This window comes from Typopeltis vanoorti, chromosome 8 (genome assembly GCF_054136105.1).
Source record: "Typopeltis vanoorti isolate ZY-2024b chromosome 8, IOZ_Tvanoo_1.0, whole genome shotgun sequence".
Lineage (NCBI taxonomy): Eukaryota > Metazoa > Arthropoda > Arachnida > Uropygi > Thelyphonidae > Typopeltis > Typopeltis vanoorti.
In genome coordinates, this window is record NC_143556.1 from 72,114,145 (window position 1) to 72,128,711 (window position 14,567).

Genomic DNA, 14,567 nt, shown 5'->3' on the forward strand with positions numbered 1-14,567 from the left:
TCCCCATCCACTAAAACTCCCAAGTCTCTGGCTTTGTCAATTTCCTGGAGTACAGTTCTGCCAATGTAGTATAGCTGGTAATCTTTTCACCCTAAAATGCATAACCTTACACTTTGCCACATTAAACTGACATCTATTCTCCTTTGTCCAGTCCAATCTATCCAAATCATCCTACAAAATTTTGACATCATCTGTATTAATTATTGCTCTATCCTACTTTTCATCATCTGCAAATAACTGAACAGTTCCTCTCAGATCCTTTCCTATATCATTAATGAACAAATTAAACAGTAGTGGTCGAAGAACAGAACCCTGTGGCATGCCACTAGTCACAGATCTTCTTTTGAATGCTACTCCTTAATAAACCACTCACTGATATCTCTCCATCAACCATCCTCCTATCCTCCTATCCTTCTCACCAACCTCATCTGTCACTGTATTATAAAATATGAGCAAGTTTATTGAGGCATGAGCTACCCTTCATAAAAACTATGCTGCCCTCCCATACAGTATCCCATTTCCATCGATCCATTTATTTTGATCATGACCAACTTCTCCAATACTTTGACAACAACTCCTGAAATGGTGATCCATTGGTAATTTGCCATATCCGTCTTTGAGCCTCCCTTATCTAATGGAACCCCCCCCCCTTCCTATCTCCTCGGGACTAACCCAGAGGTGAGAGTTACATTAAACAGTATGGTAAAGGGTGCTGCCAATTCTCTCGCTGCTTCATGTAAAACTTGAGCTGATATACCATCCAATCCCAGCTGTATTCACATTATGGGTCTGTAATATACTATGCAGCTCCATTTCATTTACCTCAGTTCCCATATAAGTCCTTGCCTCTTTTGTTACTGCAATATCACCACCTGGATGATATACTCTTGCAACATGTTCACTTAGTAATTCTACTATTACGATTGACAATAGTAGAATCACTAATTCTACTATTACTACTAATTAATAGAATTACTAATTCTACTATTCGGTTACCTCCCTACCATCAGCATTCATTAAAATCATTCTATCACATACATTCTTTCTTTTTCTTGCAGCATATCAAAAGAAAGATTCTCTTTAGCCTGCATTGCTAACTTCCTTTTACAATATGCTTTTGCTTTTCTTACCACACTAGTTACCTTTCTGCCCTGTGCCTTGTACTGTTTATGTGCCTGCTGGTCACCTTTCTCCTTAAATTCCTTCCACAGTTTTTTTTTTACAGCTCCAGAGCCTAATGATGATATTCATCCCCTGACTCTAGGTATGCAGTCTGCCATTACCTCCCTCAAACACTCCTTTACTTCCCATGTACTATCAACATCCAGCCCTTGCAGTTTTACATGCCATGGCACCAATCCAAGCAATCTCTAAAGCTTTTTATACTTACCAGCCCTATAATTCCACATATACTCTGTCTTAACTGAAAATTTCACACATTTGGCCACCTCCTAGGTCAAGACCATATGATCACTCTCACCAACATATAGTTCATACTGAAGAATTTATGGAGACACAACACACGTGTTAGAATAATTACTTTACTTAACATTAAGCAAGTAACAATTGTCGTTTCGACCTCTGTATTGAGATGATCATCAGGAAAACATACATATTTACAATATGCAAGCTACGTGCTGCTGTACTATACAAAAGCAAAATTTAAATAAATGTTTGTTAATCATGTATCCTAGCCTGACCTCTGGTGAGAAAAAAAAAACTGAACTACATGTGGAAAGGGTACAGAGGGTACAGAGACAGATAACAAAGATGGTTTCAGAACTGTACAATATCAGTTATGAGGATCGACTGAGGGAATGTGGACTGCAGTTTGGTGGATAGAAGAAGGAGTGGTGATATGATCGAGACTTTTAAACTGTTGAGAGGTAGTTACAGGGTAGACATTGGAGAGTTCTTTCACTTGGTCGAACGGTGAGAAGGAGTGATGACAAGGGGCCATCCCTGGAAGTTACGAAAGGAGGCTGTGCGCAAGTGGGTGAGGAGTGGTTTCTTTGTGTGGAGGGTGGTTGAACCTTGGAATGCACTGTCTGAGAGAGTGGTTGGAGCGGGAACAGTCAATGGGTTCAAGGAGTGGTATGATAAACTTTGTGTTTCCTAAAAACGACCTCCCACGATGAGTCTTTTGACTCCATGGAGGCCTGGATAATAATAATACATTAAACAATTTCTACAGTCCTTTCATATTGAGATTTATTTTCTTCTGTCCTGCAGTTGTTCTGGTTGCTATATGGGTTGAAGATGTGTCCTCCACATTCCTGGAATAATTAATCCATTTTTGTTAAGATTTGGATGATGTTTCAGCATTTCACAAGCTTCTTTGAATTTTCTTTCAAATGGGTTTTGGTACATTGTAGGGACAGTGCCTTTCCAGTCAGTTCTGTGTAGGGTTGTCAGATTTCTTAGTTGTCAAACAAGGACACAGGACTGGATCGACGAAATGTTGACAACCAAAAAAAAAAAAAAAAAAAAAAAAACATTTTCTCTCCACAAATGAACTACAAATATCACAGTCACAAGATTCTTTATTTTATGAAGATAATACAACTCAACTAGAAAAAAAATCACAAAGACAAATAAAACATTCTTTGTTTTATAAAGATTCTACAATTTAACTAAAAAAATCACAGTAACAAATATGAAAATTCTTTGTTTTATAAAGATCTTGCAACTCAACTAAAAAAATCACAGTAAGAAATATAAAAATTCTTTGGTTTATAAAGATCTTACAACTCAACTAAAAAAATCACAGTGATAAATATAAAATATTAGATATTCAAGTTACTTGACTTTATACTTTAATCAAGTATAACACAAACACAAAATTTAAATTAATCCTTTATCCAAGTGTGAGCAAACAAAGTTTGCACCTTAAAATATCTTCAGGACAGGTAAGGTAGTACAACGCCGGGCAACTCGCAACAAAGGTGGACCAAGCTCTCATCACTCCTTGTCTCAGTATCTCCCATAATGTAATGCAAAGCCTCCTTGCAGAAATATATACTGCTATGCATTTAAGAGAAGGGCCACTACCCAGACCGGTTTCGACCTTTATTGAGATCTCATCAGTGGGAGCCAGGCCCAGAGGTGGAGATATCAAGGCAGAAGCAATGGGAGTTGCTTCTGCCTTGATATCTCCACTGTACCACTCCCCACAACCAAGCCATCTCCCTCATTGCAGCCAACTCTTCATTCTTTACATCAATCATACTATTTCGTTCAACACTTTCTCTCTCTCTCTCTTTTACATTCTTGCTTTCATTCGCTTCTACATTCTTGCATACTTTCAATCCATCAGTTTCACTAGCTTTCTTTTCCTTCCCATTTTCTTTCATTTACGCCATCTTTTATATTTTCAACCTGCTTCGCATTTATTGCCTCATGGTCTAATAATATATCAGACTTCCTACAAATCCATACCTTCCCTCGTCTTCTGTTCATTCTCACCACAAACACATCCCTTACACTCCACCATGCATATATATCACACTCACGCATCAATTCAATTTCAAAAAGTCTATTTCGTTAATTCTACTTAATTTTCGCGTGCTCACCTAGTCACACTGGTCGATGCCCATGTGGTTGACCTATTGAGTACTGCCATTGTGTTCTGTTTAATAAATAATAAATCTACTTCTTCATTTTCCCCCTCTTTTACCTTGTGGTGTTGAGGATTTTCTATTCATTTAACCACAACTGTACACAAGGATAAGGTGGTTAGCCCTATGCCTCCCAGTGTATCCTAGGTCTGTAGAAGTGTTGAGTTCTCAAGGCCGGTTTGCTTGCTTGCTGGATGATAAACCCCAGATTAACTGGGGAGAAAATCCCTGCAGTCCACACCCAAGATCGGCTAACCTGGCTATGTCTGAGAAGGGCTCCACACGTCAGCGACGGGAATTGAAACCAGGACACTCCTTTCCCAGGTATATGGTTGCAAAGTGCAGAGCCACTCAGCTAACTGTGTGGACTTAATAATAGTAATAAATGTAATAATAAATCTAACAATTTAATAAATTGCTCTCACACATTTTGTTCTCAAAAATAAATAGTACAACACTAAAATTCAAAAAATATTGCCGATTATTACTCAAAATACACTTATTTTTTCTGGAGCTCCTTATGAACACTACACACATTACAGCCCTTGAGTGTCAAATCCAATAGTTCCATACTCTTCCATACTGCTCCATACTATCCAACAGTTCCTCTTTTATACTTTTTGTGCAGTACAAGTGCTGCACTTCTAGTTCACAAAATTATATGAGAATCACTGAATTACCTATACAGAACTTTGTGGTTCTTTATTAGCTGATGATTTTGACCTTGATGTTTGACCTCTCTAGGTTATGTCTCTGATTGTCAGCAAAGATATTCAGACATTGATGAAGTTCCTCCCCTATTAATCTCCTGATAATAGATACATTACTTATTTACATGAACACACAAGTAATAGTCTGAAACTTGCAGACCATCTCTGGTGACAGTGACAGTTGATTACAAGGTAGAACACAAACAATGAATTGATTTGAAACAGAATAAGCTGCATGATGTTATAACCGAGGAAACATGGGTTAATCATGTTATGGAGAATGTGCAAGGAGAAAGGCGATTAGTACACCCATGAGCAGTACAAGGCTCAAGCTAGGAAGGTTACCAGCATAGTAAGAAAAGCTAAATCAGATTATGAGAAGACCTTACCCAATGAGATCAAGGGTAATCCCAAAGAGTTTTTCCGCTATGTGGCAAGTAAAAGGAAGAATGACTTCGGAAGGATAACTTTAGTGGGTGCTGATAGTATTGGGGTGACAAATTCAGATGTAATAGTCGAGTTAATGAGTGATCACTTTTCAAAAGTCTATCACCCAAGTGAGGATATCTCTGTACCTGTAGCAATAACTAATGTGAGAATTGAAGTTAAGAAATCAGAGGTATTAAATATATTGCAAAATTTAAATGCAAACACTGCTGTAGGTTTAGATGGAATATCAGCTCGGGTGTTGCGTGAATGTGCAAAGGAATTGTCAACGCCTCTTACTTCGTTATTTAACTTAAGTTTGAACTCTGGTATGGTCCCTAGGGAGGAAGGAAGGCAAAGTAGTTCCTTTGCATAAAGGTAGCTCTAAAACTGCGGTAGTTAATTACAGACCAATCACCATCTCGGGAGTGGTGGTAAAAGTATTGGAAATGTTGGTTAAAGACAAAATTCAAGAATGGGTGATCAGGATATGATACTCTATAGGGGGTCAACAGGGTTTTGTTAAAAGTAGATCCTGCCTTAGCAATCTATTAACTTTTCATAATAGAATGACATCTGAGTTGGACAAAGGAACTGGCTACACAGTGGTACTTCTGGATTTTGCTAAGGCTTTTGACAGGATAACCCCATGGAACACTGTTATGCAAATTGGAGCAGATGGGGATGGATACTAAACTGGTGATATGGATAGGAGAATGGCTCAAGGAGAGAGATATCAGAAGGTGGTGTATGGACAAGCAGAGTCCAGGATGAGGCAGGTGACCAGTGGTGTGTCTCAGGGCTCTGTGCTTGGACCATTGTTGTTTAATTTGTACGTAAATGATATATTCTAAGCCTTTTTTCGACCGGTTCCCGAGTTAGTCGATCTCTGGCACGGGCAAGCAGGTTTTTCCTCCCGGAAACTTGGGTTTTTCATCCTGTAAACTCAAGAAAATTGACCGTAGAACCCACATTATTTCAGACATTAAATATATTGTGTTGCGGTCAGGGACCACGAGATGGCGGCACATTTAAGCCGTCTCTCTTCACTGCGTACCGCTTAATTAGTGATAGCCTTGGGCCATCTGTCTCTGATTGGGTACCAGTGGAGATTGAACTGCTAACTCAGTCTCCAAAAGTTAGATAGGGCTAAATGGCCTCGCCTACTCCCGTTTACGGGAATAAAAAGGCGTTAGCTGATTTTTTTTTTTTTTTTTTGGTGATATAGGAAATGGCTTGAGGGGAGATATTCAGTTGTTTGCCGATGTTGGAAAGTTGCGTAGCGCAATAAAAAATCGAGCTGATGTTGAGAGTTTGCAGGATGATTTAAATAAGGTGGCAAAATGGGCAAAGGGTAATGGATGTCAGTTCAACATGGAAAAGTGTAAAGTTATGCATTTTGGGATTAAAAGATTACCGGCTGTGTACTACATTGATGGAACGATACTTCAAGAGATTGATGAGGCAAGGAACTTAGGGATGTTGGTGGATAGGGAGATGTAGTTCAGAGGTCACATTGCTAAGGTGTCCAAGATTACACATAGGATTACGTTGTTATTGAGGAACACACTAACATCCAGAGATAAAGAGGTTATTATTCCCCTTTATAAAGCATTGATACTTCCACATTTGGATTACTGTGCTCAGGTCTGGTCGCCTGGATTCCTTGGAGATGAGGAGGTTGTGGAGAGGGTTCAGAGGAGAGTGACTAGGTTGGTGAGTGATGTAAAAAATGCTCCCTACATTGATAGATTGAGAGCTTGTGGATTGCAGAGGTTAGTTGATAGGCGGAGAAGAGGGGATATGATAGAAACATTTAAATTACTAAAATGTTTTTATAAGATTGATGCAGGGGAAATGTTTCAGCTGTGATAATGATGGAAGAACAGGAGGTCATCCCTGGAAATTAAAGAAAAGTGTGGTTAACAAGGGTGTGAGAACGAGGTTTTTCACCTGGAAGGTGGCAAATGAGTGGAATTCATTGCCTGACTCAGTTGTTAGTTCTATGTCTGTAAATGAATTCAAGAAGAGATATGATAGATATTGTTTTGCTAGTTTGGGTCTCCTGCGATGAGTCTACTGACTCCATGGAGATATCCGTAATAATAATAATAATCATAACTGTGGAAAAAAAATTAATGATGTGTTATTATTATTACAGGCACCTCCAGGGAGTCCTTAGACTCATCGAGGGAGGCCCCAAATCATGTTCATCACAACTGTTCGACATTCACACAGTATCTATCATACCTTGACTTAAACTCATTCACTGTCACAGCACCCGCTACAGACTCTGGCAGCTTATTCCTCTCATTCAGCACTCTAAAAGTAAAGAACCCACCTCTAACACCCTTACTAACCACACTCTTGCCCAGCTTCCATGGATGTCCCCTAGTCCTCCCGCCACCAGCCCTGTTCTCAAAAATATATTCTGAATTAATCTTATAGAAACCCTTCAGTAATTTGAAAGTCTCAATCATATCTCCCCTCCTCTGCCTATCAACCAATTTCTGCAATCCACAAATCCTCAACCTATTCTCATAAGGTTCATTCCACAGACCTGCTATCATTTTGGTCACTCGCCTCTGGATCCTCTAAACCACCTCCCCATCAAGAAGAAAGCCAGGTGACCAAATCTGGGCACAGTAGTCGAGATGGGGTCTTATTAAGGCTCGATACAGAGGAACAATAGCATGCTAGTCTCTGCTCGTCAAAGCATTCTTCAGCAACCAAGTGATTTGATGAGCTGATTTGGCCACTTTTGCAATGTGCCCACTAAACTTCAACTCCTTATCCACCAACACTCCTAAATCTCTTGCCTCATCAATTTCCTGGAGTACAGTTCCACCAATGTAGTAAACTGCTGCTAATCTTTTTACCCCACAATGTGTAACCTTACATTTTGCCACATTAAATTGACATCTTTACTCCTTAGCCCAGACCTCCAATCTATCCAAATCATCCTGCAAAATTTTGACTTCATCTGCATTCACTATTGCCCACCCAACTTTGCATCATCTGTGAACAAATGAACTGTTCCTCTCAGATCCTTTCCGATATCATTAATGAACAAATTAAACAGCAGTGGTCCAAGAACAGATCCTTGTGGCACACCACTAGTCACAGGCCTTTTTTTGGACTCTACTCCTGAATAAACCACTCTCTCATATATCTCCATCAACCACCCTCCTATACATCTCACCAACCCTATATCTGTCCCCATATGCTGCATTTTACTGATTAGAATTCCATGTGGTATCCTGTCAAAGGCCTTAGCAAGGTCCAGTAGAATCACTGTAAACCCATTACCGTAATCCAGTTCAGTCGTCACTGCGTTATAATACGTGAGCAAGTTAGTGAGGCATGACCTACCCTTCACAAAACTATGCTGTCCCTGATACAGTATCCCATTTTCTTCTATCCAATCTTGTATTTTCCTCTTGACTATTTCTGCAATACCTTGATAACGATTCCTGTTATGCTGATTGGCTGGTAATTTTCAACAGCAACAGCCTTAGAACCACCTTTATGCAGCGGAACTATTTTCCCCTCTTTCCACCCCCTTGGGACTGACCCCAACCAGAGGCTCAAATTAAACAAAATGGTCAAGGGCACTGACAATTCTTTAGCCGCTTCATGTATGACACGAGCTGGTATACCATCCAATCCCACAGATGTATTGACATCGAGGTTCTGTAATAGACTAGTTACCTCTACTTCATTCATCACAATTCCAGTATAAGCTGTTGGTTCTTTCATTCCTGCAATGTCACCACTCGGATGATATACTCTCGTAAATTGCTCACTCAGTAATTCCACTCTGTCCACTGATTCGGTTACCTCCCTACTCTCAGTATTTTTTAAAATCATTCTACCATGAAAATATTTCCTTTTACTTGCAACATATTAAAAAAACTGTTTGGGATTCTCTTTAGCCTTCATGGCCAATATTCTTTCATAATCCGCTTTTGCTTTTCTTACCACCCTTGTTATCATCCTGGCCTGAGCTTTATACTGTTCCTGCACCTGCTGGTCACCTTTCTCCTTAAATTCCCTCCACAATTGTTTCTTTTTTTGCAGCTCAAGCTTAATAGTGTTATTCATCCATTTAACCCCTACTTGATTTATTATTCGGACTCTTGGTATACAGTCAACCATTGCCTCCTGCAAACACTTCTTAACCACCTCCCATGCACTATCAACATCCAGCACTTGCAGTTTTACATGCCATGGCACTGAGCCAAGCACACTCCTAAGCTTGTCATGCTTACCAGCCCGGTAATTCCACATGTACCCAGTCTTAATTGTAAATTCCACTCCTTTAGCCACCTCCCAAGTCATGACCTTATGTTCACTCTCACCAATTGGTGGCAACATGGTCATGTTCGTTACAGCCACATTCTCAGATGCAATTACAAGGTCAAGCACTCTCTGCCCCCTAGTATTTTCCATTACATGCTGTCGCAGATAGTTGTCCCTTAATAACTGCATAAAATCCAATTCCTTCCTCCCATGTGCCCTCTCCTCCTTCCAGTCAATGTTACCATAATTGAAATCCCCCATAATAATTACCCTCCTTCCACTCATTTCTTCTATTTGCCTATGCATACTATCCCCACCATCTATTTCATCACCTGGTCTATAGCAGCACCCAATTGTGTATTTTGTTCTGCTAGATTCTATCTCACACTAAACAGCCTCAAATGTGCTCTTTTCTCTATCCTGCAGTTCAACTTCTATACTCCTTGGCTGCAACTCATCAGCCATCATCAATATCACTCCTCCCCCCTTTTTATTCACCCTGTCACTCCTGAACACACTATACCTGTTGCATTTAATCCCACTAGCTTTATTATCTTCTGTCAGCCATGTTTCACTAATATCAACAACCTGTGGCCTGGAAGTGCCAACCAAAGCCAAAAACTCCTCCTTCTTGTTCCTAATACTCCTGGCATTAGTGTACATGAATTGCAGAAGCCCATTACTCCCATCCCTACTTTGATGCCTTATACTAACTATCCCATTCTGATTTGTTGTCCTTCGTACTCGCTCAGGCATATTATACTCATTCATACACTCTACTGCCTCCCTAAAGTTTGCATATCTACTCCCCCTCCCCTTTAATAAATCTCGTGTCCTTGAATCTGTACATCCACTTCCACTTCCTTCATCAACACTTTTTCAAGCCTCCGTACACCAAATCCATTCAAATGTAAACCATCCATCTTATATAAATCCTTTCGCCCATCGAACTCACTCCACACATCCACAAATTCCACACCACTCTCCATGCATAAAGTCATTGGCAATTATGGCCCTCCTTCTAAACACTTCATTGTCATACCACGGCAAAATACTCACCATCCTAACTCTCTCACTCTTCTCTTTTGCTACCTCAAGTAATTCCCTCACTTCCTCTATCATTTCCATTTTGTCTTCTTTCAAATCATTTGTTCCTGCGACGACTATCATTTCTTTCACCCTCTGTTTTTGTGCTCTAATAGACTCGCTGACGTCTTTAATGTTCACACCCGGTTGGTACGATTTCGTCAAACTCTCAACTATCACACCTCTTAATAACGAATCTCTGTACAGCACTCACTCCTTCATTTTGTTTACGTTTACGAACATTCTCTTATTTTTCGTATCAGACTTTCGCAGATTATTAGTTGGTACATTCGGTACACATTTTTGCCTACGCTCCAGCTGCCGCTTTGCTCTATGTATCGCTCCGCTCAATCATGCGATCTCACTACTTGCATCTATCTCACCATTTTCATTATCATTTAAATCTAAATCATCCATTCGTTCTGTATTTTTACCTTCATTTACACTTTCAACATCGCTCTCACACCTATCTGGTACTACCTCGCAATTTCTTATCACATCACCATTTTCTATATTCTGACATTCCTTAACGATATCACTCTCGCCACCCAAAACACACTTTAGATCTTCATTCTCCTTAAACTTTCTGCACATATTCACTCCTCTATCACCATCTGACTAGACTCCAACAGCTCTCCGCAAAGCATACATCTCACAGACAGCGCATTGCATAAACTCTTTTATATCAAAATTCTTAAACCAACATGGCGATCTGGATGCCATTTTTTTTAATCGGTGCCATTTGGACACTATCGTATCTTAAAAATAATAATTAATATAACACGGAAAACACAAAAAAATCGCACAGACACACTAAGATACGAAAAGCAAACAATACTAAGTAAAATTATAGTAAAATTGCCAATGATAACATAAAATACTACTGATCTTTTCAGGAGCTCTCAACAAGCCAACGATCATATCAATGCGACACCTACCAATAGTCTTATTCAAATAAGACTTTCCCATATTTTAGATAGAGATACACAAATTAAAGATGCCAAGAAATTATATTCTTTGTTTAATTCTTTATTCAAGTATAAGTGTGCACGTGAAGCAACTTCATGACTGGGCTGCTTGTATATAGAGGCTAATGACTTCACATTAGTTTGCCTTGGTATCCCATCATACAATGCACATATAATTACATACATATAATGCTATGCATTATGGGAAGAATCACTACCCAGACCGGTTTCAACCTTTATTGAGATATCATCAGTGGGAGCCAAACTCAGAAGTGATACCAAGGTTGAGGTAATGTAGAAGTCATATTTCCATATACAAGTAGTAAAAAAGGTGTCACCTTATTACTAAACTACTCTGGATTAGAGAAAGATGTTTGAAAGTTTTTTCACTTAGTTATTATTATAATAATAATAATTATTATTATTATAATTATAATAATAATAATTATTATTATTATAATTATAATAATAATTATAATAATTATATTCACTTAGTTGTATAAATTAAAGATGCCAAGAAATTATATTCTTGGTTTAATCCTTTATTCAAGTGTAAGCAAATAAAAATTTGCATGTGAAGTAACATCATGACTGGGCTACTTTATATAGAGGTTAATGACCTCACATTAATTGCCTTAGTATCCCATAATGCAACACCCAGATATCCTTATGGACATGTATAATGCTCTCATTTTTTAGTTATAACATGTTCCTTATATGCCACATCTTATGAGGAAAAGAAAAATATTTTTCTTTTCCTCATGGGAAGGGCCACTACCCAATCTGGTTTTGACCTTTATTGAGGTCTCATCAGTGGAAGCCAGACCCAGAAGTGATACCAAAGTTGAAGTAATGCAGAAGTCATACCGAAACCAGTCTGGGTAGTGGCCCTTTCCATAATGCATAATGTCTATAAGGATATGCGCATTGCACTATAGCGTGAGTTTCTCTAAAAGAATGAACTCCTGACAATTTCTTGAATGTGCCAATTTTGAATTGGCACATTCTGGAAATTGTGTATGCAAACTCATTACTTCCTAATATCTTCTGTATACAAAATGTATAGAAATATTAAACCAAGAATTGCACACATATATAACATCAGCTAAAACAGAGGTTCTCATACTATTAATCACATCCCCTCCCAATTCATCCTTACTTTCTGTGAAGGAACTGCAAATGACTTGTGAGAAAAAAGGGCATCACCAACTTCTTTAGGATTTCATTCACCTCTGTAGTGCAGTTATAAGCAGTGGCATATTTAGGTATAGGCTGTATAGGCCCGGGCCTAGAGCGGCAAATTTTGAGGGGCGGCAGAAATTTCCAGGCTCCCATTTTTTAGTTATAACATGTTCCTTATATGCTGCATTTTATGAGGAAAAGAAAAATATTTTTCTTTTCCTCATTGTAAGTTTAGTCTGCAAACATATTGGCATGTAATCAGATTCTGTATAACTATACAGACCGAGACGTGCACAGAAAGCTACTGTATTGTTGTTGGTAACTTGACACAAAGGCACTAGGGATTAGTGAATTTGATCCCTTTTTTGCTGAGCACATTGCCAAAATCAGGGAAAAAAAGGAAAATGTTTTGTTTCCTATCTTTCCTTTGCCATGCATGAGGAATTTATTAAAATTCATCAGTAATCGAATTTATTGTGGAAGAACTTAAAATAGCGTAGTACTATTTCATAAGTGTTGACTCAACACCAAACTTGTCTCATGTTGATCAGCTGTCCTTCGTTGTATGATATGTGAAAGAACAAGGAACTTCTGTGGAGCTTTTCTTGCCTTCATTCCTAACATAAGTCACAAATCTGAAGAGTTACAAGAGGCGGTATTGACTTCACTAAATGAGCTTGGAATTGATGTAGCAAATTGCAAAGGGCAGGTATATGATAATGCTAGTAACATGTCAGGAAAGTACACAGGACTGCAAGCAAGAATTCTTGAAATAAATCCATTGGCAGAATTCATACTGTGTGCTGGATATTCTCTGTCTCAAATTGGTACTTGCGCTGCCGAATCCTGTCCATACTCTTCTGCATTTTTTGATGTCCTTCAGAAACTGTACGTATTTTTCACATCTTCAACACATCGGTGGAGTGTTCTAAGAAAGCACCTGGAAACTTTTGCAAAAGTAATCAAATGTCCTTCGCTTACTCGTTGGTCAGCTTGTGACGATGCCTGTCGGAGTCTTCGTGAGGAACGGATGGAAATAATTTCCACTTTGTCTGAAATTGAAAATGACACCAACCAGAAGAAAGTTACGTGATGTGAAGCAAGTGGGATTCTATAGCAACTTCAGTCACTGGAGGTTGGGATCATGACCTGCCCAGAGGCAGGTCATGAGGGGCGGTACTTTCTGCGGGCCTAGGAGTGGCAAATACCTAAATACGCCACTGGTTATAAGACGACATGTCAGTTGTCCTTCATTTGGAAAATCACCTGGATTTGAATCCTATTTTGGATGCAAGGAACATTTATAACAGTTTTCATCTGAAGGTGAAGTAGAAGTAGCTAGTTTCTTATGAAGATGGCAGGATTTTTCATTCTACCAGACCTACAAATCTGTCTGAAAAAGTATATTTTCCTCATAGCCATAGTTTCTTCAGCTATAATTACAGTCAAAATAAACTAAAAATTAATATATAGAAACACCTGTAGTTCATCCATATTTGAGAAAGTAAAATGTAGCCACAGTAGAAAAGTTAATTAAAATAACTAAAGCAAATTAAAACCAAATATCACTCTTCCTTGATGTTCCTGATGAACAACTAGGAACATTATTGTGAAATTAACTTTCTTTCTCATTTATTCTGACATGAAGAAGGTTTATTTGTTGAAGAAATTCTTCAAGTGTTTTGTCTGTATGACAAACTGACTGAAAATGTTATCAACAAAACATAGCTGTAATTGATTTTATATTAAATATTACTTTCTCTCAACCACAGTGCATTAAAAACTAGTACAGTATAATTTGACAACTACTATAGTTCATCCATATGCTGCATACAAACATGCACTGAAGACCATTAAGTCATTATTTTCATAATTTCTTTTCACATGATATTTCAGAATCAGAGCTATAATACTTTCTCATCTGATATTCTACTTTATCAAGAAATTTCCACAATTAAAGCCACTATGACTTTGAATGACTATGCCCAAACCTCACTCAGAAAACTCATTGAACTCATTTTTTATGATGTAAGAGAATAACCAGTTCTCTGCATTAATGGTACATCTGAACAAGTTGCCAGAATTTGTAGAAAGTTACAGAAAATAGCTATCTTCAAAGTTCATCAGTTATTACTATCACTCAAGATAAAACTTTCCCTACTTTTTTCTAACTGTCTTGTTTGTATAACTTTCATATTTTGGTCACACTGCAGGGAAGTGGATTTCAGAAGCACCACCATTCTCATTAGAAGTGACTGACTTTCTTACAAAAATTT